Source organism: Schistocerca cancellata, chromosome 7 (assembly GCF_023864275.1).
Source record: "Schistocerca cancellata isolate TAMUIC-IGC-003103 chromosome 7, iqSchCanc2.1, whole genome shotgun sequence".
Taxonomy (NCBI): Eukaryota; Metazoa; Arthropoda; class Insecta; order Orthoptera; family Acrididae; genus Schistocerca; species Schistocerca cancellata.
This window is the reverse complement of record NC_064632.1, coordinates 476,098,427-476,124,742: the sequence shown is the minus strand read 5'-3', so window position 1 is coordinate 476,124,742 and position 26,316 is coordinate 476,098,427.

The following is a 26,316-nucleotide window of genomic DNA, read 5'->3' as shown; positions in this document are numbered from 1 at the left end:
GGTGGCAGGAGGAACAAGACTTCTGGTCAGGTGACTACAGGGTTATAAACACAAAATCAAATAGGGGTAATGCAGGAGTAGGTTTAATAATGAATAGGGAAATAGGAATGCGGGTAAGCTACTACAAACAGCATAGTGAACGCATTATTGTGGCCAAGTTCGATACGAAGCCCACACCTACTACAGTAGTACAAGTTTATATGCCAACTAGCTCTGCAGATGACGAAGACATTGAAGAAATGTATGATGAAATAAAAGAAATTATTCAGATAGTGAAGGGTGATGAAAATTTAATAGTCATGGGTGACTGGAATTCGAGAGTAGGAAAAGGGAGAGAAGGAAACGTAGTGGGTGAATATGGATTGGGGGAGAGAAATGAAAGAGGAAGCCGCCTGGTAGAATTTTGCACAGAGCATAACTTAATCATAGCTAACACTTGGTTTAAGAATAATGAAAGAAGGTTGTATACATGGAAGAACCCTGGAGATACTAAAAGGTATCAGATAGATTATATAATGGTAAGACAGAGATTTAGGAACCAGGTTTTAAATTGTAAGACATTTCCAGAGGCAGAGGTGGACTCTGACCACAATCTTTTGGTTATGACCTGTAGATTAAAATTGAAACTTCAAAAAGGTGGCAACATAAGGAGAAGGGACCTGGATAAACTGAAAGAACCAGAGGTTGTACAGAGTTTCAGGGAGAGCATAAGGGAACAACTGACAGGAAGGGGGGAAAGAAATACAGTAGAAGAAGAATGGGTAGCTTTGAGGAATGAAGTAGTGAAGGCAGCAGAGGATCAAGTAGGTAAAAAGACGAGGGCTAGTAGAATTCTTTGGGTAACGGAAGAAATATTGAATTTAATTGATGAAAGGAGAAAATATAAAAATGCGGTAAATGAAGCAGGCAAAAAGGAATACAAACGTCTGAAAAATGAGATCGACAGGAAGTGAAAAATGGCTACGCAGGGATGGATAGAGGACAAATGTATGGATGCAGAAGCTTATCTCACTAGGGGTAAGATAGATACTGCCTACAGGAAAATTAAAGAGACCTTTGGATATAAAAGAACCACTTGTATGAACATCAAGAGCTCAGATGGAAACCCGTTCTAAGCAAAGAAGGGAAAGGACAAAGGTGGAAGGAGTATATAGAGGGTCTATACAAGGGCGATGTACTTGAGGACAATATTATGGAAATGGAAGAGAATGTAGATGAAGTTGAAATGGGAGATACGATACTGCGTGAAGAGTTTGACAGGGCACTGAAAGACCTGAGTCGAAACAAGGCCCCCAGAGTAGACAACATTCCATTGGAACTACTGACGGCCGTGGGAGAGCCAGTCCTGACAAAACTCTACCATCTGGTGAGCAAGATGTATGAAACAGGCGAAATACCCTCAGACTTCAAGAAAAATATAATAATTCCAATCCCAAAGAAAGCAGGTGTCGACAGATGTGAAAATTACCGAACTATCGGTTTAATAAGTCACTGCTGCAAAATACTAACACGAATTCTTTACAGACGAATGGAAAAGCTAGTAGAAGCCGGCCTCGGGGAAGATCAGTTTGGATTCCGTAGAAATACTGGAACACGTGAGGCAATACTGACCTTACGACTTATCTTAGAAGAAAGATTAAGGAAAGGCAAACCTACGTTTCTAGCATTTATAGACTTGGAGAAAGCTTTTGACAATGTTGATTGGAATATTCTCTTTCAAATTCTGAAGGTGGCAGGGGTAAAATGCAGGGAGCAAAAGGCTATTTACAATTTGTACAGGAACCAGATGGCAGTTATAAGAGTCGAGGGATATGAAAGGGAAGCAGTTGTTGGGAAGGGAGTAAGACAGGGTTGTAGCCTCTCCCCGATGTTATTCAATCTGTATATTGAGCAAGCAGTAAAGGAAACAAAAGAAAAATTCGGAGTAGGTATTAAAATCCATGGAGAAGAAACAAAAACTTTGAGGTTCGCCGATGACATTGTAATTCTGTCAGAGACAGCAAAGGACTTGGAAGAGCAGTTGAACGGAATGGATAGCGTCTTGAAAGGAGGATATAAGATGAACATCAACAAAAGCAAAACGAGGATAATGGAATGTAGTCGAATTAAGTCGGGTGATGCTGTGGGAATTAGATTAGGAAATGAGACACTTAAAGTAGTAAAGGAGTTTTGCTATTTGGGGATCAAAATAACTGATGATGGTCGAAGTAGAGAGGATACAAAATGTAGACTGGCAATGGCGAGGAAAGCGTTTCTGAAGAAGAGAAATTTGTTAACATCGAGTATAGATTTAAGTGTCAAGAAGTCATTTCTGAATGTATTTGTATGGAGTGTAGCCATGTATGGAAGTGAAACATGGATGATAAATAGTTTGGACAAGAAGAGCATAGAAGCTTTCGAAATGTGGTGCTACAGAAGAATGCTGAAGATTAGATGGGTAGATCATATAACTAATGAGGAAGTATTGAATAGGATTGGGGAGAAGAGAAGTTTGTGGCACAACTTGACCAAAAGAAGGGATCGGTTGTTAGGACATGTTCTTAGGCATCAAGGGATCACCCATTTAGTATTGGAGGGCAGCGTGAAGGGTAAAAATCGTAGAGGGAGACCAAGGGATGAATACACTAAGCAGATTCAGAAGGATGTAGTTTGCAGTAGATACTGGGAGATGAATAAGCTTGCACAGGACAGAGTAGCATGGAGATCTGCATCAAACCAGTCTCAGGACTGAAGACCACAACAACAACAACATATATATGTATATGTATATGTATATATGTGTAGCTGGCAGATTGACAGATTCGAACCCAGAATAATATGAATAATATGAGACCCTGAGAACTTTTTTTTCAGACCAGTGTTATCAAAGAGAATAATGCACCCAGTAGTGACCCGAGGGCACCATGGGAGGCAAACTTATTGCAAATTTAAGTAACGCAAAGTTACGCACAAAGAAGCTTCAATTGAAGCATGTGCAGATCCAATCAGTAAAAAAGAGCTAGCCTGATACAGTCCAAGTCAATTTTAGCCTACAGAGACTACACTGTAGTTACGTAGGACTTTGCAAGTAAAGTGAGACATAATTTCAAAGGAGTTATTGAAAAATATGCCTGAATCCGGCTGGAATGCAGAAATAAAATCTACTCGAACATAAATATAAATGACTTTTGGGCAAAATAATACGAAATTTTATTATTTGTTACCATGTACGCAATTATCACACACCTTGGTAAAGAGCGAACAAAGAAATTACAAATGTGCTGTTACAAAAAAAAATTGCACAACGGACATTGTAACTGAAAAAAATTAAACAAAAGTGCAGTATTGTGTGGCAGAGACAGACAGTGACTGTTAAACCTGCAGCAATACGTCACGAGGTTGTTTTGAACAAGCAATAAGAAACTGTATCATCGCCGTATGTGCAAGTGGACAAGGAACTAGCACGACACGAACTGTGAGCCGATAACAGACGGTGGACCAAGTGTCACTCTTTGTGTGTCAAGGGACGCCAGAAAAGTACATTGACTACAGAGATACATTTTGTCCTAAGGTGAAAACTTGCGTGTGACTAATGACAAGACATGACATGGTGAAAAAATATTGTGTGCCCATAAAACGTGTTACTGTGACAACGAAACATTGTGCAAACCAGACTAGTGAAGACCTACTGAATAATAACTGCCAATAAATGTGTGCGTTCTTTCCCATAGGAGGAAAAATGCCCATAAGGATAGTACACTGTTTGTGAACTTGTTGCATGTTTGCTGGAGCACTGCAAGAAGATGTCACACGGGTGAGCTGATATACAACGCGCATCCGGCTACTTCAGCCATGCAGCGGCCGCAGCAGCCCGTAGCATACCGGACAGCCACACGCCTCTCCGCGCCGTAGCTGTCAACACCGGGGGCGGTGACCTACACGGAGCCGACGCGCCAAGCCGAGAACCGCTCAACAATCACTCCGCACCGCTCACCAACTACAGCATTATTGACATATTCCAAAATATTTACACAAACTGCATAACATGTCAATGAACTCGATTTTTGATAAACATTGAACTTTTATTATGTATACCCGTAAATTGACAAGAGAAAATGAACACTAACATGCGTAGGAGATGGATTTGTAACACGTAGGTAGTGGGAACATTATGAAAAGTGACTTTGTGCTAAATGATTTCAAAAAACTAAGTGATAAATCCTAGGACAAGTGACCTTGCAGTATATCGCAAAAATGATAATTACGAGTTGTTAATCACACACAACAAACTTTCGTTGAACTGTATGTGACTGTGATATTATGTAACCGTAGATGACAAACTGCTAAATCAATTCAAAAGAATGACTGTTAAAGAGACAAGATTAATCATGAACCAACTGGGATGGCTGGACTCCGGCACAGTTTTGCCCAGGTTTCCTGTCTGCCTTCGCCCAAATGGGGGAGCCATGAACATATATAACCCTGGGACTAATTAAAAGAGCCATTCCATATAAAAAATACAGAATTGTAAAGAACGTTACTGGCACCATTGTGTCAAAGTATAGAAACTCTTTGCCAAATGCTGCCAGGGGCCAATGTAATGTTCCCTGGCAGCACACACACTATTAATAAACTAAAATTTAATTGTACTATATACGCCGCTATAAAGCAATTTGTATATACTGTAATTGTTTAACAAAAAATATTATTTAATTTTGTATAAAGGACATTCGTTATTAATGTAATATTTTCTGTAATAATATTCTCGATGTATTTATGATTGTAATATTTCTATACTCATAATGTAATTACGAAATGTGTCAATATCTGCGATAACAAAATGTAAAATACAGCCGCAGATTGCAAAGAGACATTAACGGTTGATAATGATATAAATAGGAATACATAGTGTGCATTCTTTGTCTTCTTCCTCGAGAGCTGAGAGAGAGAGAGGAACCTGTGACGTAGCATTTTATGATTGGGTAGACTTCAATTGTCTGTATCTAGATTTAGCCGCCATTCGAGGAGAAATTACAAACTAATGTAAGTTGAATTATTGTTGTGGTCTAAACACATTATAATTTATCAAAAGTGTGTATTACTAATGTAAATTAGCTTGCCCATGTCATCTATAATATTTCTTTAAAGAATTTTCAGCATTTTTTAGCAATTATCGCTGGTGTTGCTGGGCTGTGCCGCGACCGAACGATTTGCAGCGGCGGCACATTTAAAAAATTGTTCCGCTAAGAAAAATTAACCAAACACGTAAATCGGGAGCAGATATAAGTTAGCAGTGAATTAAGAAAATGTTTTTCTTTTACAGCGATCCTGAGACTGACGGAATTTATTACTGGTTTCACCTTTGTGCATTCATAGGCGGATAGTTAACGTTGAAGTTTAACAATTTGTTGGTTCTTTCAATTTCTAAAGCTTAAACGTATAGTGAAGTGTATTTTATCAATGATAATTAAACGTTCAGGTCGGCTTGGCAATATTTAACCATTTTCTGCTAACAGAGACAGTCTTGTGTTCCATAGCTAACGCCGGGAAAGAATTCAGTAAATATTTTAAAAAGCCACTGCATTTAGAAAATGTGTGCCAAGGCCGAAATATGTAAAAAAAAATTTCATTCTCAACTAAATGTTCTTAATCAGTTAATATGAATTTATCAGCATGAGAGGGTTAACTAAGTCCACGTAATTTTAAATGTGCTTAATTCTGTCTAAATGAATTTTTATTACCACACGTAAATAAGGGATTCTACAACAAAGTTCGTACTGAAAGAAAGAGCGAATAACAAAAACAATTTAAAAAGTAACATTTACAATCCCCTCCGTACATTTTGCAAAATCAAAATCAATTCACATTTCATTGATTTTATATTTATCTTTTTTAATTTAATTTAATTTCATTAAAGCATGATAAACAACAGGCTCTAGATACCAGCTCCCAGGTTGATGTCATATTTCTCGACTTTCGAAAGGTGTTCGACTCAGTTCCGTAGTGTCACTTGCTCCAAAAAGTGCAAGCTTACGGTCTATCCGATGACATATGCTGTTGGATAGAAAGTTTTCTAACAGACAGGGAGCAGAATGTCGTCCTGAGCGGGATGACTTCAACATAAACAAGTGTAACTTCAGGTGTAATCCAGGGCAGCGTAATAGAATAGGTCCGCTGCTTTTTACGATTTACATAAACGATCTGGTTGATGGTATTAACAGTGGCATTACACTGTTTGCCTCTGATGCTGTAGTCTACAGAAAAGTAGTAAGCCACGAGAGTTGTGAACAAATCAACTAGGATTAGCAGATGATATATGCGTGGTGTAATGACTGGCAGTTATCTCTCAATATTAGTAAGTGTAGCCTACTGCGTATAACAATGCGAAAATCCCCACTGATGTATGAGAACAAAATAAATGCCCAGTCTTTGGAAGTGGTAACATCAGTCAAGTATCTGGGTGTGACTATTAGAAATGATCTCAAATGGAATGATCAGATTACACAAGTAACGGGTAAGGCAAACTCTAGATTGCGCTTTACTGGTAGAATCCTGAAGCGATGCAGTCCTCCAACAAAGGAAATAGCTTAGAATACGTTAGGTCGTCCAGTCTTATTGTTTTTCTGTATGGTACCCTTTCCACTTAGGTCTGATTCAAGAGATTGAGAAGGTCCAAAGAAGAGCGGCAAGATTCGTGACTGGTACATTTAGCCATCGCGAGAGCGTTACAAATCTCATAGACAGTTTGAAGTGGGACACACTTGCAGATTGACGGCGCACTAAACGTAAGGGGCTGCTCATTAAGTTCCGAAATCCGATCTGCTCCGAGGATGTAGAGCACATGTTATTACTACCAAATTTCAAATCGCGCGATAATCGCCATTCGAAGATAAGTGAAATTAGAGCTCGTACAGAGGCGTTCAGACAGCGCTTTTACCTCGCGGAATCCGAGAGTGGGACAGAGGGAGGGGGAAATATTATTTTGGCGCGAATTGTGCCCTCAGCCACAAACCGCTTGGTGGCTACCGGAGTATGTATGTAGAAGCAGGTGTAGATGCAATGGCGCAGCGATCTACAGGTTGCAAGTATTTGTGGCAGCACCTCCTGCTGTTGTCAATATAGTACAAAATATATAACATTTTATATAATATAAAATGTTTTCTGTGGAATTTCAAACGGTTGAAGACTTTTACAAATAAAAACAGTAAAATTTGGAAGCTGTTGCCAGTACAGTGCCGTTATGAATTAAGTTTTAATTTTGACCAAATGTGTAACGCACAAGCACTTTCTGAATACTGAAATAAATTACAAAGTCATTTCTAAAGAAAGATATGTGATGTTTGTATGTGAATGTAATTGTGAATCTTTAGAGCCACATGCTGAGAGGTTCAATTTGACGTAAGTGAAGACCCATCAGTACTGCAGCATGACGGCAGCGTGCACGGAAAACGTACTGAAGACTAATGATGCACTTCACGTACACTCAGTCACATTATTTCGTTAAGTTGACCTAGTGTATAGAAGTCAGTTGTAGCAAGGATTGACAGATCAAATGTATATTGTAAGGACAGAACGAAAGTTTTTATCTGCAACATTGGAAGTTTTTATATACCACATTGAAATACACAAGTATGTCATAGCCGTCATAATGAACTTTGGTAATACGTACATACAGGACGCTTGAGAACTTTTATACGTGTTAATTTGTTATATTAACATTTTTCATTAACGAAGTAATTTTTCGCAAATTTCGGGAAATGAACGTACTTTTTCGGAACTAGTCACTATTTAGGAATATGTATGCAACTGTAACAGGTACTTAAATAAGTAAATAAATAAAAACATAATCATCATAATCATCATCATTTAAGACTGATTATGCCTTTCAGCGTTCAGTCTGGAGCATAGCCCCCCTTATACAGTTCCTCCATGATCCCCTATTCAGTGCTAACATTGGTGCCCCTTCTGATGTTAAACTTATTACTTCAAAATCATTCTTAACCGAATCCAGGTACCTTCTCCTCGGTCTGCCCCGACTCCTCCTACCCTCTACTGCTGAATCCATGAGTCTCTTGGGTAACCTTGCTTCTCCCATGCGTGTATCATGACCCCACCATCTAAGCCTGTTCACCCTGACTGCTACATCTATAGAGTTCATTCCCAGTTTTTCTTTGATTTCCTCGTTGTGGACACCCTCCTGCCGTTGTTCCCATCTACTAGTACCTGCAATCATCCTAGCTACTTTCATATCCGTAACCTCAACCTTGTTGATAAGGTAACCTGACTCCACCCAGCTTTCGCTCCCATACAACAAAGTTGGTCGAAAGATTGAACGGTACACAGATAACTTAGTCTTGGTACTGACTTCATTCTTGCAGAAGAGAGTAGATCGTAGCTGAGCGCTCACTGCTTTAGCTTTGCTACACCTCGCTTCCAATTCTTTCACTATGTTGCCATCCTGTGAGAATATGCATCCTAAGTGCTTGAAACCGTCCACCTGTTCTAACTTTGTTCCTCCTATTTGGCACTCAATCCGTTTATATTTCTTTCCCACTGACATTACTTTCGTTTTGGAGATGCTAATCTTCATACCATAGTCCTTACATTTCTGATCTAGCTCTGAAATATTACTTTGCAAACTTTCAATCGAATCTGCCATCACAACTAAGTCATCCTCATATGCAAGACTGCTTATTTTGTGTTCACATATCTTAATCTCACCCAGCCAGTCTATTGTTTTCAACATATGATCCATAAATAATATGAAGAACAGTGGAGACAGGTTGCAGTCTTGTCTTACCCCTGAAACTACTCTGAACCATGAACTCAATTTACCATCAACTCTAACTGCTGCCTGACTATCCATGTAAAGACCTTTAATTGCTTGCAAAAGTTTGCCTCCTATTCCATAATCTTGTAGAACAGACAATAACTTCCTCCTAGGAACCCGGTCATATGCCTTTTCTAGATCTATAAAGCATAGATACAATTCCCTGTTCCACTCATAACACTTCTCCATTATTTGCCGTAGGCTAAAGATCTGGTCCTGACAATCTCTAAGAGGCCCAAACCCACACTGATTTTCATCCAATTGGTCCTCAACTAATACTCGCACTTTCCTTTCAACAATACCTGACAAGATTTTACCCATAACGCTGATTAAAGAGATACCTCTGTAGTTGTTACAATCTTTTCTGTTTCCATGTTTAAAGATTGGTGTGATTACTGCTTTTGTCCAGTCTGATGGAACCTGTTCCAACTCCCAGGCCATTTCAATTATCCTGTGTAGCCATTGAAGACCTGACATTCCACTGTATTTGATGAGTTCTGACTTAATTTCATCCACCTCAGCCGCTTTATTGCACTGCAATCTATTGACCATTTTTACCACTTCCTCAAATGTGATCCTATTTCCATCATCATTCCTATCTCATTCTACCTCGAAATCTGAAACATTACTGATCGCATTTTCACCTAGATTGAGCAACTCTTCAAAATATTCCCTCCATCTGCCAAAGGCATCCACAGGATTCACCAGCAGTTTTCCTGACCTGTCCAAAATACTTGTCATTTCCTTCTTACCTCCCTTTCGAAGACGGCTAATTACACTCCAGAATGGTTTTCCAGCAGCTTGACCCATAGTCTAGAACCTGTTTTCAAAGCCTTCCCACGATTTCTTCTTGGATGCTGCAATTATCTGTTTGGCTTTGTTTCTTTCTTCAACATAACTTACTCTGTCTACCTGGGTTCTGGTATGTAGCCATTTTGATACGCCTTCTTTTTCCTTTTACAGGCTGCCTTGACTGTACCGTTCCACCAAGCTGTTTGCTTCATCCTACTTTTACACACTACTGTTCCAAGACATTCTGTAGCCACTTCTAGTACTGTGTCCCTGTACCTTGTCCATTCCTTTTCCAATGACTGTAATTGACTACATTCAACTAACTGGTACCTTTCTGAGATCGCTGTTATGTACTTGTGCCTGATTTCCTTATCCTGAAGTTTCTCCACTCTTATCCACCTACATATGGACCTGACCTCCTGCACTTTCGGCCTCAGAATCCCAATTTCACTGCAGATTAAATAATGATCAGTGTCATCAAAGAATCCCCTGAATACACGTGTGTCCCTCACAGCCTTCCTGAATTCCTGATCTGTTATTACATAGTCAATGACGGATCTGGTTCCCCTGCCTTCCCAAGTATACCGGTGAATGTTCTTATGTTTAAATAAGGAGTTTGTGATTACTAAGCCCATACTGGCACAGAAATCCAAGAGTTGTTTCCCGTTCCTGTTGGCCTCCATATCCTCTCCAAATTTACCCATAACCTGTTCATACCCTTCTGTTCGATTTCCAATCCTGGCGTTAAAATCACCCATGAGCAGAACACTGTCCTTGTCCTTTACTCTAACAACTACATCACTGAGTGCCTCATAAAAACTATCCATCTTATCTTGATCTGTCCCTTCACAATGCGAATATACTGACACAATCCTAATTTTCTTGCTAGACACTGTCAAATCTATCCACATCAGCCGTTCGTTTACATACCTTATTACAACTACGCTGGGTTCCATTCTTTCCTGATGTAAAGCCCTACACCCCATTGTGCTATTCCTGCTTTGACTCCTGACAGGTAGACCTTCTATTCTCCCACTTCCTCTTCTTTCTCACCCCTTACCCGAATGTCACTAACAGCTAAAACGTCCAGCCCCATCTTACTTGCAGCCTCTGCCAGCTCTACCTTCTTCCCAGAGTAGCCCCCATTGATATTAATAGCTCCCCATCTCATTACCATTTGTTTGCCAAGTCGTATCTTAGGAGTCCCTGGTTTGTCAGTTAGAGGTGGGACTCCGTCACCTCCAAAGGTCCGAGGCATTTTGCTCTGATTGTTGCCAGCATCATATTTAAAGTACCAGGGAAGCAGGTTGCTAGCGTTACTTGCCCCGAGTCCCATTTGGTTTTACCCCTAACGGCTGAGGGACTAACCGGTGGATTTGGTAGTCTTTGCCGTATGAGCACAAAGGTGACCACAACTCAGAATATGTCCGAGATGCCCAGCCTTATCCCAAAGTATCTGGTATACCGACTGTCGGGACCACTTACTTGGCCACTCATACGTTGCCCGTGGTTCATGAACTAGGACATGACTACAGGAACCCACACCATGAACCACATAAAAACATAAAACCATAAAAAAAAATTTTACTTCTATTGTTACCGCCACAGTAGGTGTCATTCCATGTAGACTGTTGTAACAAATTTGTGTTGCCTGATGATGATAAGTGCGCTGGAAACTGGTTGCAAATGAATGTCGAATTATCAGCAGGTCTTGGTGTTCTTTTAAAGTTTACTGGCTTAGGGGTACCTCATAAAGAAGGAAATGGTGACTTAACGCGGGTCCTCGCCTAGATACGGTAACAATTTGATGTCTTATAACTAAGCACTGTTCATTCCAAATATGAAATGAGAACGATGGAATACAGGAAAATCTGCAAGAAATAATTCTGCCTAGTCTATACGACCATGCTGCCAAGGCAGACAAGAAAAATCACAAATCAGCTTCGGTGCTTCTGTAACCGAAAACAGGAGATTTATTGGAGAGGATGCTCTACGAAAATATTTCAGATAGAGCATTTTTCTTTTCTTAGACAGGTGAAGCGAATCCGCCTCCGAACATCCTCATACATCCGTCAGCCGTCGCTGTCTCTCGGGGGAGAACTGCGCAGTAATTCCCATTGTAACTCATATTTCGCGTCCCCCTATTTTCTGCTTTTCGCAAACTGAAATATTTAGTACTCGCGCGGGGCTCGCATCGCCTCCTCTTTTTCGCTGCCGGCGCGCTGAATTGTTAATAAGACGGCTCTGCGTGGCGTGGCGTGGCGTGCAGCTGTGCCTAGCGACAGGGGCCCCACGTCTCGCGGGGTTGCATACCCCGCCCCTACACCATCCCAAATTCGCCACCCCAACAAACGTCCGCATTTTTGCGCAGCCCTTCCCGCCCCGCGACCGGTGTGTTGTTTTCGTCGCTAGTAGAGCCGGTCCCCCACGTGTTATTCGACGCGGCGCGCGGACACACTGTTGTTGTATATCTAAATGCAAATACGCCTCACAACGGGCTGTAACTCAAACGAATGGGAGCCCCGACGTGTCCCCGCACACTCGTAGCTACTCAATCATGGGACCCAATTCGGAATTCGAAATGAGTTTTCAATTAATTTTTAAATGAATTAGTTTTTCGGTGTTTGTTTGTTAGATTCGATACTGACAAACAGCGTGCCGACCATAAGAAAGAGTCTCTCAACCGTTTCCTTTTATTTTACATTTTTTTCAGTTTACTGATCGATTATGTTACTATAACTTTCACTACCAAACTATTACTGTAATTGAATACGATAATAACAATTTTGTGCCCTTCTATAATTTAAGAAGCTTGAGTTACTACAAATAGTTACGTACTGTCGTCAAATAATGCATCACCTTTTTTTTTTTCTTTATTGTGATTTCATTCTCCTGCCCCATATGGGCAGGGGAGGGCTGTCAGCAGCACAATCCGCCGCTCTTCAGCCGAGTGACACGACAACTAAGACAAGAATAAAATAATACATACATAAGGAGACAAAAAAGGGGAACATAAAACAGAGTAAGGGGAGAAAATGGAGGTAAAAATACACTGACACGTAGATGTTCATTGGGGACAGTTAAAAAAGTCACCAGAAAGTTAAAAAACACAGTTGGCGATTCTTAAAACACAGAGAAGACACTGGATGCGCATGCACAGGTTAAAAGTTGGCCACAGTATTAAAAACACTCCGAATCAACACACTTAAAACCCACTTGGAGCACACACGACGAACAATAAAACTACCAGGTGGGACCTGCCGAGGGAAAGGTCAGAGAGGATGGAAAAGGAGGGGAGAGCATGGGGCACCTGAGGAAGCGGCGGCATGAAGAGAGGAGGGGCAATCGTGGGTTCACGAAGAGGGAGGAGACACATGGGGCAGGAGAGGAAAAGGGAAGACAGGGCAGGAGGGAGCGCAGAGACACTGAAAGAAGGCACAAGAGATGGAGGGGGAGTAGGAGGTGAAATCCGCTCAGAAGGAGGGGGGGGAGAGGGAGCCCTGAGGAAGAGGCATGAAGAGGGGGTTAGAGTTGGTAGGAAGGGTAGATGTCAGGGCGAAGCTCATCATCCGGGAGGGGTAGACGGTGGAAGTTGTGTTGGGAAAGGAGATGGAGGGTGTGGAGATGGAGAGAGGGAGGGACACAATGGTAAAGGCACGGAAACTGGTTGGGGGTGGAGAGGAAGGGAGACACCAGGGGGTGAGGGGGATCAAGGCGGCGGACAATATATAGTGCGCGGATGTGTTCAAGGAAAAGGAGAAGGTGGGGGAAGGGGATGAGGTCATAGAGGATGCGCGTGGGGGATAATGCATCACCTGTCTGTACAAATTTATCAGAAAATCTTATTTTGTGTACAAGAAGAGAACGTTCTGTTGTAGTGCGAGTAGGATATATTTCAGTGTCAGCAAGTGGTATATCCTACATCTTTAAGTAAAAGATGCTTTATTTAATGTTTATTAAACAATAATACGAGGTGTATTCAATAGGTAATGCAACACTTTTTATCTCAGCTCATTTTGCTTGAAAAAACGCAGAATTTGTTGAGGTTCATCATGGAATATTCAGCCGTTACAGTTTCGTGAAGTTCCGACAGGTGGCAGTGCTATATAACCCTGCGAAATGGTGTTCGTAACGGAGGTGCGTTCCAAACAGGCAGCTATCACTAAGTTTCCTTTGGCGGGAAACCGGAGCATCTCATATATTCATAGACACTTACAGAGAGTGTACAGAGATCTGGCAATGAACAAAAACATGTTGACTCGTTGGATATGTCATCAATACAATAAAATCGCATATACATGTCCGATCTCCCACGTGGCGGTGTCGGCACACATCTGTGACTCCTACAATGTTGGAATGTGCAGAAACTCTCATTTGAGATGATGGATGGATCACAATCTAACACGTCGCTGTTCAACTTGCCGACTCTGTTGGTTATGCTTAGATACTTGTCCATCATTTGCTGTACTCAAAGATATGTGCCCGGTTATTGCTCTTCAGAGAAACCATCCCGGTATTTGCCTGGAGTGATTTAAGGAAATCACGGAAAACCTAAATCTGGATGGTGAGACGCGTGTTTGAACCGTTTTCCTCCAGAATGAGAGTCCAGTGTGCTAATGCTACCAGTAGAGTGGCACAACTCAGGCATACAGACCCTCTGAGAAAGGTGGCATAAGGCCGTCGCATTGTACGAAGGTAAATAGGGTTTTGCAGCCAACAGAGTGAGAAATAACATGGTGTACTGGAATCGTGAATAAAAAACACCTGCTTCCAGAAACAAAAAAAGTCTCATTTTTTATTGAACACCTGTCGTATGACTTAAATCGCTGGATCCTTACATCAGAAAATCCCACACGAGAATATGTGTCCACAGCTCGTGGTCGTGCGGTAGCATTCTCGCTTCCCACGCCCGGGTTCCCGGGTTCGATTCCCGGCGGGGTCAGGGATTTTCTCTGCCTCGTGATGACTGGGTGTTGTGTGATGTCCTTAGGTTAGTTAGGTTTAAGTAGTTCTAAATTCTAGGGGACTGATGACCATGGATGTTAAGTCCCATCGTGCTCAGAGCCATTTGAACCATTTTTGAACGAGAATATAATTGGAGGACGAGGCACTGACCTTTGAAGTTCAAGAATTTCACCATTACTCTCAGGATACTTCAATAACACTTGATAGTAAGGTTAGAAAGTTTCTTTTGTCGTCCACATGACATGCCCCATGGGAGCACAGATATCCAAAGGAAACGCTTCAGATTGTATCACATTCAGTCGAACACTGCTGACAAGTCCCTACACCAGTACAAAATGGCGATACGGTGAGCTGGGCAGTCAGAGTCCACCGGGAGTGGCGTTGAAAAGACGGTGGCTTAGCGTAGCTGGCGGTAATCTGATTGAGGCTGCTTCACAAAGAGAAAAGGCTTCCACTGTGCCGTATGAAAGTACACTCACTGCCACAACGGTGGGTTTTTTGGTTTCCTCCAGGAGGAGACTGAGCGGAACTGTAACATATAAAATACTTGTTCACTTTAATAAAATTTACATATAAATAATTACTTATCTTTGTGCAATCCTTCTCCACAGCAATCATCTGAGTATTAATAATTGAAACGGTACAGTAGTTATCGCTTCATAATCAGCAGGTGTCGTTGCTCGCTCACACCGGGAATACAAACTGAGGCGACTCCGACACCAGTTTATAGCACGACATGGCCGGCCGCGGGTGCAGCGGAACCCCATGTGGACTGATGGAGACTGTGTTAGGTTTCATTATACATATTTATATATGTCGAGTATCGTGTTTTACTTGTACTTAATGCAAATCATGCACGTGAACATTCCTAATCCTCCTCCCACCTTTCCATAAAGCGTGGCCAAATACTAGTTGGGAAACAGTAGAAGTAGTTCCGTGGTATAGTAGTTCCTACCTTACTCCTGGATAGAGGATCAGAGATAGAGCACACGCAGGTCGAAGTGAAAGACGTTCCAGTATCGTAAGATTTTGGGTGGAGAGGTCGGTTACGGCCAAGTGGTTCGACCATTACCAATACCGGGGCCCAGGAAGACCTCCGGGTGCCCGCCATATACTATGAGTTCTACAGAAGACGGGTAAGTGAGCAGACGTGCACTCAGTGCGTCTGTCTCGATGTTCACAGGAAGAAAGGAACTTGAATATTTGAATTAATTCTTTTTATTTCAAGCTTCAGATTATGTAAGAAAATGAGTGTATGTAATGATTGCTTTCTCGTTTATTTCGGAAATTTTGTGTGGAAACAGAGTATGCTCCCATCCTTTGTACAAAGGAACGTGGTGTCGTAAGCTACAAAGTCTCATCGGCATTTACAATGTATAAATTCTAACTTGCAAATCGAGTGCAACGAAGTATATCCAAACGCAAGTGATTTATTATGGTCAAAAAATAGAACTGTAAAAATATTTCTTTGTGTGAATGGGGTCTTAGAACACGTGGTATGCCCCTGATAGTAATAGTGAACGCCTCACTGCATAGTTAGATTAATTGTCGTTTCCATTTCCTTTGTAGTTGGATGTACTGTAATTCCACGTTGTCGATCATTCGTTGCCGGAGGGCCCGAGTTTCAAATAGCGACAAAACAGACATCGGTCCACTAAACTCCTTCGAGCCCCTGTGTTAATGTGTCTGGTCCCCAGTCTGTCCTTTATCCCCCTCTCACATAATGGTTCAAATGGCTCTGAGCACTATGGGACTTAACATCCGAGGTCATCAGTCCCCTAGAACTTAGAACTACTCAAACCTAACTAACCGAAGGACATCGTACACATCCATGCCCGAGGCAGGATTCGAACCTGCGACCGTAGGGGTCGCGTTCTCACATAGTGGACGTTCTATGTAAAGTAATGGTAGAATTTGGTGGTACACATTTGGCCAAACACAGTTCCGTGACGAGCATAAAACAATAATGTGCGTGGAGATTAGCATACAAGGTAGGGAATATAAGTTGTAAAAATGTAATCTCTCTAAAGTGGAATAATTACTGTAATTGCTGTAAAGTCGAATGATTATGTTTAAAATATGTTATGAATGATCATCAATCTTTAACATACCCTGAAATCACAATGAAGTAAGAGAATTCATTTATAGAAGGAAAAAGAGTTTTAAAAATAAGAAAAAGATATAGAACGCAGGGACGCACACAGCGTGTGAGCCCTTCAGTCCCTTGCTTAGTAACGTGCAAAATAGGACACGATCTGTTCTCTAGGTAACGTTCTCGTGTACCACTCCCCCAATCATCCAATGAAGACTACCTCTTTTATTATTGCCGATGTCAGGTATCGTTTTCCCCCTGGTTGTGGACTAGTATAGAAACAAGAAAATCCACAAAAATCACGAGGACTGCGTAAAGCAAAAATACGAGCGTTGCCAGATAGTTTTAAGAAAGCACAGGCAAAAGCGTAGTTTTCTCTCCTCCCCAATAATTCCCACAGGACTGTAATCTTTCAAGCTGTCTCTGAATATTAAAGAATTATTTGAGACGTTTTACGAGACATCACTTGGAGAATAACAGACATAATGTTCACATTAAGTTCTGTCTAAGACATTTACCACATTGGTGTGAGATCTGAAAAAATGCTGTCGTCTTGTTTGTTGACTGCGAACTCGGGCGAGCGTTCCTCAGCCCAGTCGTAAGTAGATCATCGATGCGGAGAAGTAGCGAAGCTCCACCAGGTTGACTATGCCTGTGTTACCCACGCATCGGTGCAGCATGCAGGGACTAAACTCTACTGTGGTTTCGTTGCTTTGGCTCTCCACTCTTGTGAGGAGACCACAGCTTGCCGCTGCTCTACAGCCAGCCACAGCGCCACATTATTAGTTCCCTCAAGCAGTCGACTTGCATGGCCGGCAGCCATGTGGCGATGTTCGAGCCACTTGTCGTTGAGCCGTATGATAACCGCCATCGATGCGTCTTCCTTCGTTGATGGCAACGGTATAAGGATAAGTTGCACATTTTTATTCGAGGAATTGACATTTCAATCACTGTGAATTGTTCTAAACTTTTTTACATAAAATCCAAATGTGTATATGGAAATCATCTGGTGTTTCAAGGTGTTACACAAATCAATATCCATAGTTTTCAGATTTTCTCTGCGCATTACAAGTAGGAACTTTCGATTCTCGCCGACTCTTTCTTATTTACGAAACGTTACTTGGACTCAAGAAAGTGTAAATCATACGGAAAAGATGTAAAGATTTTCACTGAAACGAATTAAAAATGACTTTAATACATCTAAAAAACAAATAATAAGCATTCGACCAAGACAAATAAGTAATATTCTAGTCGCCAAACAAGCTTAGACTTTCCAATAAGTGTTCCGGAGTTTGTTACAATAAGCAAATGCAAACCACAATGCCGTACCCGATTCCCAATACTGTTTCAGTCATTGAGCAGCTATCGTTGCTTGAGTACGACAAGAAGCGAGAGAGTGGACACAAACAGGTCACGTAAATTGATGGACAGCGATGTAAGTTAGTTTTTGAGGTAAAGAGATTCTTGCTTCATAGGTTAATTCCTCAAAGCTTTCGATGCGAAGCAGAACTAATCGGTATATTGACACATATTCATGATTTGTTGGCGTATTTCACTGCACGTTCTGAAAATCTCTAAGGGTTTTGAATACCCATTCCAGTAGTATGTAGAATAGTTCCATCCCATATTTTCTCAGTATTCTCAAAAAATGCGTTTCCCATTTAGCTTGAACTGAAATTTCAAGAATATTAATGAAGGTGTAAAATGTGATTAATTATTATTACTTCTGTCAAAAGGAGACGTACACAATTTTTTGGCTCAGTTCGTTTATTGCCTAACAGAAATTGCTTAATTGTTTTGCTTGGTTAGATTCAGTTCTAGTTTGACCTTTGCATCGAGTTACTATACAAATTCAATCATTGCTCAGTTTGTGATTTCTACAAATTCAGTTGATTTACCTGACACAGTTGTTTCATCAGTAATACATTTTTGGTCAAGCCATAGAAACGGAAACTTACAGAAGAAGTAAACTGCAATGATTGCAGCGAAGAGAGTGCTTAATCCATATTTTGACAGAAAACTTGGTTATTATGCAGTTTGGATAACGATGATCTGGAAACGAACAAGAGTCTCTCCAAACACATCCATGAGAAGATGTTTTATCAATATGTGTGATCAGTTATGCGTCCGGTCTGCATGGCTCACTAGATTCTCTTGAAGCCTTTGAAAATAATGTCTCCGAACTAATGGCTACTTCCAAGGCGTTACATATAGCAACAAACCAAGGAGACTGGCACAGATTATACTAAATTGCTTTGTCAGAGATGTGAATCTCCTTAAGGCTCCCAGAATCTCTTTTCGTAGCAAGGTATCGATAAACAACAGTTAATATTATTCCTTTCTATTGAAAGTAAGCTAATCTGGTGCAGCGATATCCTTGGACTTTTAGGAAATTTTAACAGAAAGTACAAAGTGAAATGGCACAGATACGTCATCGACTCATCAAAAAAATCCCAAAGGAGTACAATGAAAGGCAGCAACCCTTTGGGCTCTCCACCTTTCACCCCTTGATAATTACGTAGTCCTTGCGGAGGCATTGCAGCCACCTGAGTTACGTAGTCAGCCAGTGATCCATCGGGACGAGTTATTATCGGTATGCCGCTAACAATAATAGTTGTGGCACTGGATTTTTTATGTGTCAGTGAGGATGTCAGAGAGACGTGGCCGGGACGGTGGAAGTGAATGGAACAGTAGTAGGCTCTTCCAGTAAAGCATCCGGTCTTCTGCAAAAGCATGGCTGCTTTGCTTGTGAGCGCAGGCGGTGGCATCTCTCCATAAGGTCGGCCCACGAGAGCAGCCTGGTCTTCAGCTGAAAGATGAGCAGCGGCCTGGATTCGGGAGGCGTATTGTTCACCTCGGGTGTGCGACCGACACAGTTTCACTCTTTTCCCTAGGAAGGAGAGCCCTTTCTTTCGAGGTGTGGAATGCACGCACTTTTCTCTGGTGCCAAGTTCAGCGGGGGGAGAGCATACATTCTGGAGGCAAACTTCGTCACTGGAGAAATAACGCTTTGCAAAGTCTAGGTGGGAGTTCTGGCTGGTTTTATAAGTACACCATTGGCGCAATTTGCTCAGGCGGCTTGGCCATTGGAAGGGAAACTTTCGGCGATTCCACGAGGATGTGGTGTCGAGGAGGGAAGAGAGGAGAGATTTTTGTGGCATTCGGCGGATTTTCACTGTAGAGGACGGTCTGTGCAGTTCGGCCGGGGCATATAGTATGCTCAGCAAATTTGCGGACAGCTGGCGCAGAGCACAGTCTTGCTTTTTCAGCGTGCCAGCCGTCATTCTCAGCACATCTCGTTGTGAGGGTTCTAGCTGTGACCTTTGCAGTTGCACACATTCGGCCAGTCTCCACAGCACCCGTTGGGCAGTTCAGTGGTGAGCATATTGGCAGCGCAGACCTGTTACCAATCTTTGTCTAATGACTTAGTCTTCACCGCAGCTCGTCCATCTGACTTTCAGCCCTATTTTTCAGTCAACGTATATCGTGTTGAGGTTCAGCTAGCAGTTCACAATCTCAGTCAGTGGCTCAGATATTGTCAGAAAGCGGTTTTGCTTAGCCCCCATTCCCCTTTGATAACTTTAACACTGTTACTGTGTATTTTATATTATGTTCTTTTTTTGTAATTTGATTTTTAATGCTATTTCTGGGAATGCATGTATCGGTTATGGGGTAAATCGTTCTGAAAAGAGGAATATTTAATTTTAGTACCCTATTCGTCCTGATTATTTGAAATACAATAAATTTTCGTGAGCTGAGGGTATTTTATAAGGGTAGGAAACCCTTACAAATTGGCGACCTTGCCACGATCTTGCTGGTGTAATTTAATGGTATGTACTCTGATAGGCAGTATTTGGTTTTTAATAATTCATGTCTGAAAAAGAGTGTGAACTAATAAGTCTCATGATGATCTTAAATTTCTGGAGCGATATGCACTAATGTATGCACTTTGTTTCCAGGTGTTTAATTTTGTGTGTGTGTGTGTGTTTTATGGTTTCTGAACATTGTGTGTTCTTTGATTACTGGATCTAACAGCGGCGTCGTGAATTTTTGGGGAGTTATTTTGCTGATGTGTTTGTGTGATTAAATAACGGAGGTATTTAGTGGAATTGTGTTCACTGTAGCTTGCTGTTTAACGTCGAGTGATAACTAAAAGCAGGGTGAGAGTTGTGAATGCAAAGCACGAAGTAGTGGCCTCTCGTAACATGGCGAACGATCAGAATATAGGTCGGGACGAATCAGGAGACGAGGCGGTCCTTTTTTTCCACGGAAAAGTCGAATTCAGAGGTAGCTAATAGGCACGGTTCAGCGGCACGTTTAAGGGACTCTGAAGCTGACAGTGAAGTATTGGAGGATGAAGATATGGAAGACACATGCCATGTCAAAGTAATATTTTACGGCAGAAACCTGTCAGTGGCTGACGACAGAAGGGCGGTACGATCTGTGAGAGCAGTAGCATTGCTCTGGACAGCATCCACGATTCTTTGAGAAGGGAAGCAGAAGAAAGGCGCAAAGAATCAAAAGAGACAGAAAGTGCGGTTGCAGAATTCGAAGGTATGCTAACACAAAGTCTCAAGAATGTAGTTGGAGAGGTAGCTAAGTGCAAGACGCGAACAGGTGAAGCAAAAGAGGTCGCAACAGTTGCTATGAGGGATGCTTGTGTTCCTAGAATGGAGGCAATTAGTGCACGGAGCGACGTAGTATGCTAGGACAGCCAAATTTTCGCCCATCAAACTCGGAACGTTCTCAGCACGACCCAAGAACAAGAACGCGAGGTAATTCGGGAAACTCATTCACAGAATCCACACAACTCTGAGAAGATTAAGTCACTGAAAGATCAGCAGACAAAATTGTCACAGCTGGAGCAAGACCATGAGCGTATCGCCGAGCAATAAGCTGAGATCATGAACGGTATTAAGGACACATGGAGCCATATAAAACAGTTTTAAATACAAGTTGCTAATAGACAGAAGGTGGACAATGAACATAAGACACGAACGAAACTGGAGACGAGTAGGTCTGGCACTCACACCGATATTACTGAACCGGTAAATATCGTTGAATCCCCGGAGCAGATATTTACTTTTGTACACACACCATGATCGTGCGTGACACAAGCGACGGGCCTCGCCACCGTAGCGGAACATTTGCATAATTGCGTGCCGTTTACACGGTTCGATGTGCAGATCCACGATGGTAACACTGAAGTGCACTACCATCACAGTAAATATCGGTGAATCCCCGAAGCAGATATTTACTTACGTTCGCCCACCATGATCGTGGGTGACACAAGCGACGGGCCTCGCCACCATAGCGGAACATTTGCATAATTGCGTGCCGTTTACACGGTTCGATGTGCAGATCCACGATGGTAACACTGAAGTGCACTACCATAACAGTAAATATCGGTGAATCCCCGAAGCAGATATTTACTTACGTTCGCCCACCATGATCGTGGGTGACACAAGCGACGGGCCTCGCCACCATAGCGGAACATTTGCATAATTGCGTGCCGCTTACACGGTTCGATGTGCAGATCCATGATGGTAACAGTCAAGTGCACTACCATAACAGTAAATATCGTTGAATCCCCGGAGCAGATATTTACTTATCTTCGCCCACCATGATCGTGCGTGACACAAGCGATGGGCCTCGCCACCGTAGCGGAACATTTGCATAATTGCATGCCGTTTACACGGTTCGATGTGCAGATCCACGATGGTAACACTGAAGTGCACTACCATAACAGTAAATATCGGTGAATCCCCGAAGCAGATATTTACTTACGTTCGCCCACCATGATCGTGGGTGACACAAGCGACGGGCCTCGCCACCATAGCGGAACATTTGCATAATTGCGTGCCGTTTACACGGTTCGATGTGCAGATCCATGATGGTAACAGTCAAGTGTACTACCATAACAGTAAATATCGTTGAAACCCCGGAGCAGATATTTACTTATCTTCGCCCACCATGATCATGCGTGACACAAGCGACGGGCCTCGCCACCGTAGCGGAACATTTGCATAATTGTGTGCCGTTTACACGGTTCGATGTGCAGATCCATGATGGTAACAGTCAAGTGCACTACAATAACAGTAAATATCGTTGAATCCCCGGAGCAGATATTTACTTATCTTTGCCCACCATGATCGTGCGTGACACAAGCGACGGGCCTCGCCACCGTAGCGGACCATTTGCATAATTGCGTGCCGTTTACACGGTTCGATGTGCAGATCCACGATGGTAACACTGAAGTGCACTACCATAACAGTAAATATCGGTGAATCCCCGAAGCAGATATTTACTTACGTTCGCCCACCATGATCGTGGGTGACACAAGCGACGGGCCCCGCCACCATAGCGGAACATTTGCATAATTGCGTGCCGTTTACACGGTTCGATGTGCAGATCTATGTTGGTAACAGTCAAGTGCACTACCATAACAGTAAATATCGTTCAATCCCCGGAGCAGATATTTACTTATCTTCGCCCACCATGATCGTGCGTGACACAAGCGACGGGCCTCGCCACCGTAGCGGAACATTTGCATAATTGCGTGCCGTTTACACGGTTCGATGTGCAGATCCACGATGGTAACACTGAAGTGCACTACCATAACAGTAAATATCGGTGAATCCCCGAAGCAGATATTTACTTACGTTCGCCCACCATGATCGTGGGTGACACAAACGACGGGCCTCGCCCCCGTAGCGGAACATTTGCATAATTGCGTGCCGTTTACACGGTTCGATGTGCAGATCCATGATGGTAACAGTCAAGTGCACTACCACAACAGTAAATATCGTTGAATCCCCGGAGCAGATATTTACTTATCTTCGCCCACCATGATCGTGCGTGACACAAGCGACGGGCCTCGCCACCGTAGCGGAACATTTGCATAATTGCGTGCCGTTTACACGGTTCGATGTGCAGATCCACGATGGTAACACTGAAGTGCACTACCATAACAGTAAATATCGTTGAATCCCCGGAGCAGATATTTACTTATCTTCGCCCACCATGATCGTGCGTGACACAAGCGATGGGCCTCGCCACCGTAGCGGAACATTTGCATAATTGCGTGCCGTTTACACGGTTCGATGTGCAGATCCATGATGGTAACAGTCAAGTGCACTACCATAACAGTAAATATCGTTGAATCCCCGGAGCAGATATTTACTTATCTTCGCCCACCATGATCGTGCGTGACACAAGAGACGGGCCTCGCCACCGTAGCGGAACATTTGCATAATTGCGTGCCGTTTACACGGTTCGATGTGCAGATCCACGATGGTAACACTGAAGTGCACAACCATAACAGTAAATATCGGTGAATCCCCGAAGCAGATATTTACTTACGTTCGCCCACCATGATCGTGGGTGACACAAGTGACGGGCCTCGCTACCATAACGGAACATTTGCATAATTGCGTGCCGTTTACACGGTTCGATGTGCAGATCCACGATGGTAACACTGAAGTGCACTACCATAACAGTAAATATCGGTGAATCCCCGAAGCAGATATTCACTTACGTTCGCCCACCATGATCGTGGGTGACACAAGCGACGGGCCTCGCCACCATAGCGGAACATTTGCATTATTGCGTGCCGTTTACACGGTTCGATGTGCAGATCCATGATGGTAACAGTCAAGTGCACTACCATAACAGTAAATATCGTTGATTCCCCGGAGCAGATATTTACTTATGTTCGCCCACCACGATCGTGCGTGACACAAGCGACGGGCCTCGCCACCGTAGCGGAACATTTGCATAATTGCGTGCCGTTTACACGGTTCGATGTGCAGATCCACGATGGTAACACTGAAGTGCACTACCATAACAGTAAATATCGGTGAATCCCCGAAGCAGATATTTACTTACGTTCGCCCACCATGATCGTGGGTGACACAAGCGACGGGCCTCGCCACCATAGCGGAACATTTGCATAATTGCGTGCCGTTTACACGGTTCGATGTGCAGATCCATGATGGTAACAGTCAAGTGCACTACCATAACAGTAAATATCGTTGAATCCCCGGAGCAGATATTTACTTATCTTCGCCCACCATGATCGTGCGTGACACAAGCGATGGGCCTCGCCACCGTAGCGGAACATTTGCATAATTGCATGCCGTTTACACGGTTCGATGTGCAGATCCACGATGGTAACACTGAAGTGCACTACCATAACAGTAAATATCGGTGAATCCCCGAAGCAGATATTTACTTACGTTCGACCACCATGATCGTGGGTGACACAAGCGACGGGCCTCGCCACCATAGCGGAACATTTGCATAATTGCGTGCCGTTTACACGGTTCGATGTGCAGATCCATGATGGTAACAGTCAAGTGTACTACCATAACAGTAAATATCGTTGAAACCCCGGAGCAGATATTTACTTATCTTCGCCCACCATGATCATGCGTGACACAAGCGACGGGCCTCGCCACCGTAGCGGAACATTTGCATAATTGTGTGCCGTTTACACGGTTCGATGTGCAGATCCACGATGGTAACAGTGAAGTGCACTACCATAACAGTAAATATCGTTGAATCCCCGGAGCAGATATTTACTTATCTTCACCCACCATGATCGTGCGTGACACAAGCGACGGGCCTCGCCACCGTAGCGGAACATTTGCATAATTGCGTGCCGTTTACACGGTTCGATGTGCAGATCCATGATGGTAACAGTCAAGTGCACTACCATAACAGTAAATATCGTTGAATCCCCGGAGCAGATATTTACTTATGTTCGCCCACCACGATCGTGCGTGACACAAGCGACGGGCCTCGCCACCGTAGCGGAACATTTGTATAATTGAGTGCCGTTTACACGGTTCGATGTGCAGATACATGATGGTAACAGTCAAATGCACTACCATAACAGTAAATATCGTTGAATCCCTGGTGCAGATATTTACTTATGTTCGCCCACCATGATCGTGCGTGACACAAGCGACGGGCCCCGCCACCGTAGCGGAACATTTGCATAATTGCGTGCCGTTTACACGGTTCGATGTGCAGATCCACGATGGTAACACTGAAGTGCACTACCATAACAGTAAATATCGTTGAATCCCCGAAGCAGATATTTACTTACGTTCGCCCACCATGATCGTGGGTGACACAAGCGACGGGCCTCGCCACAATAGCGGAACATTTGCATAATTGCGTGCCGTTTACACGGTTCGATGTGCAGATCCACGATGGTAACACTGAAGTGCACTACCATAACAGTAAATATCGGTGAATCCCCGAAGCAGATATTTACTTACGTTCGCCCACCATGATCGTGGGTGACACAAGCGACGGGCCTCGCCACCATAGCGGAACATTTGCATAATTGCATGCCGTTTACACGGTTCGATGTGCAGATCCATGATGGTAACAGTCAAGTGCACTACCATAACAGTAATTATCGTTGAATCCCCGGAGCAGATATTTACTTATCTTCGCCCACCATGATCGTGCGTGACACAAGCGACGGGCCTCGCCACCGTAGCGGAACATTTGCATAATTGCATGCCGTTTACACGGTTCGATGTGCAGATCCACGATGGTAACACTGAAGTGCACTACCATAACAGTAAATATCGGTGAATCCCCGAAGCAGATATTTACTTACGTTCGCCCACGATGATCGTGG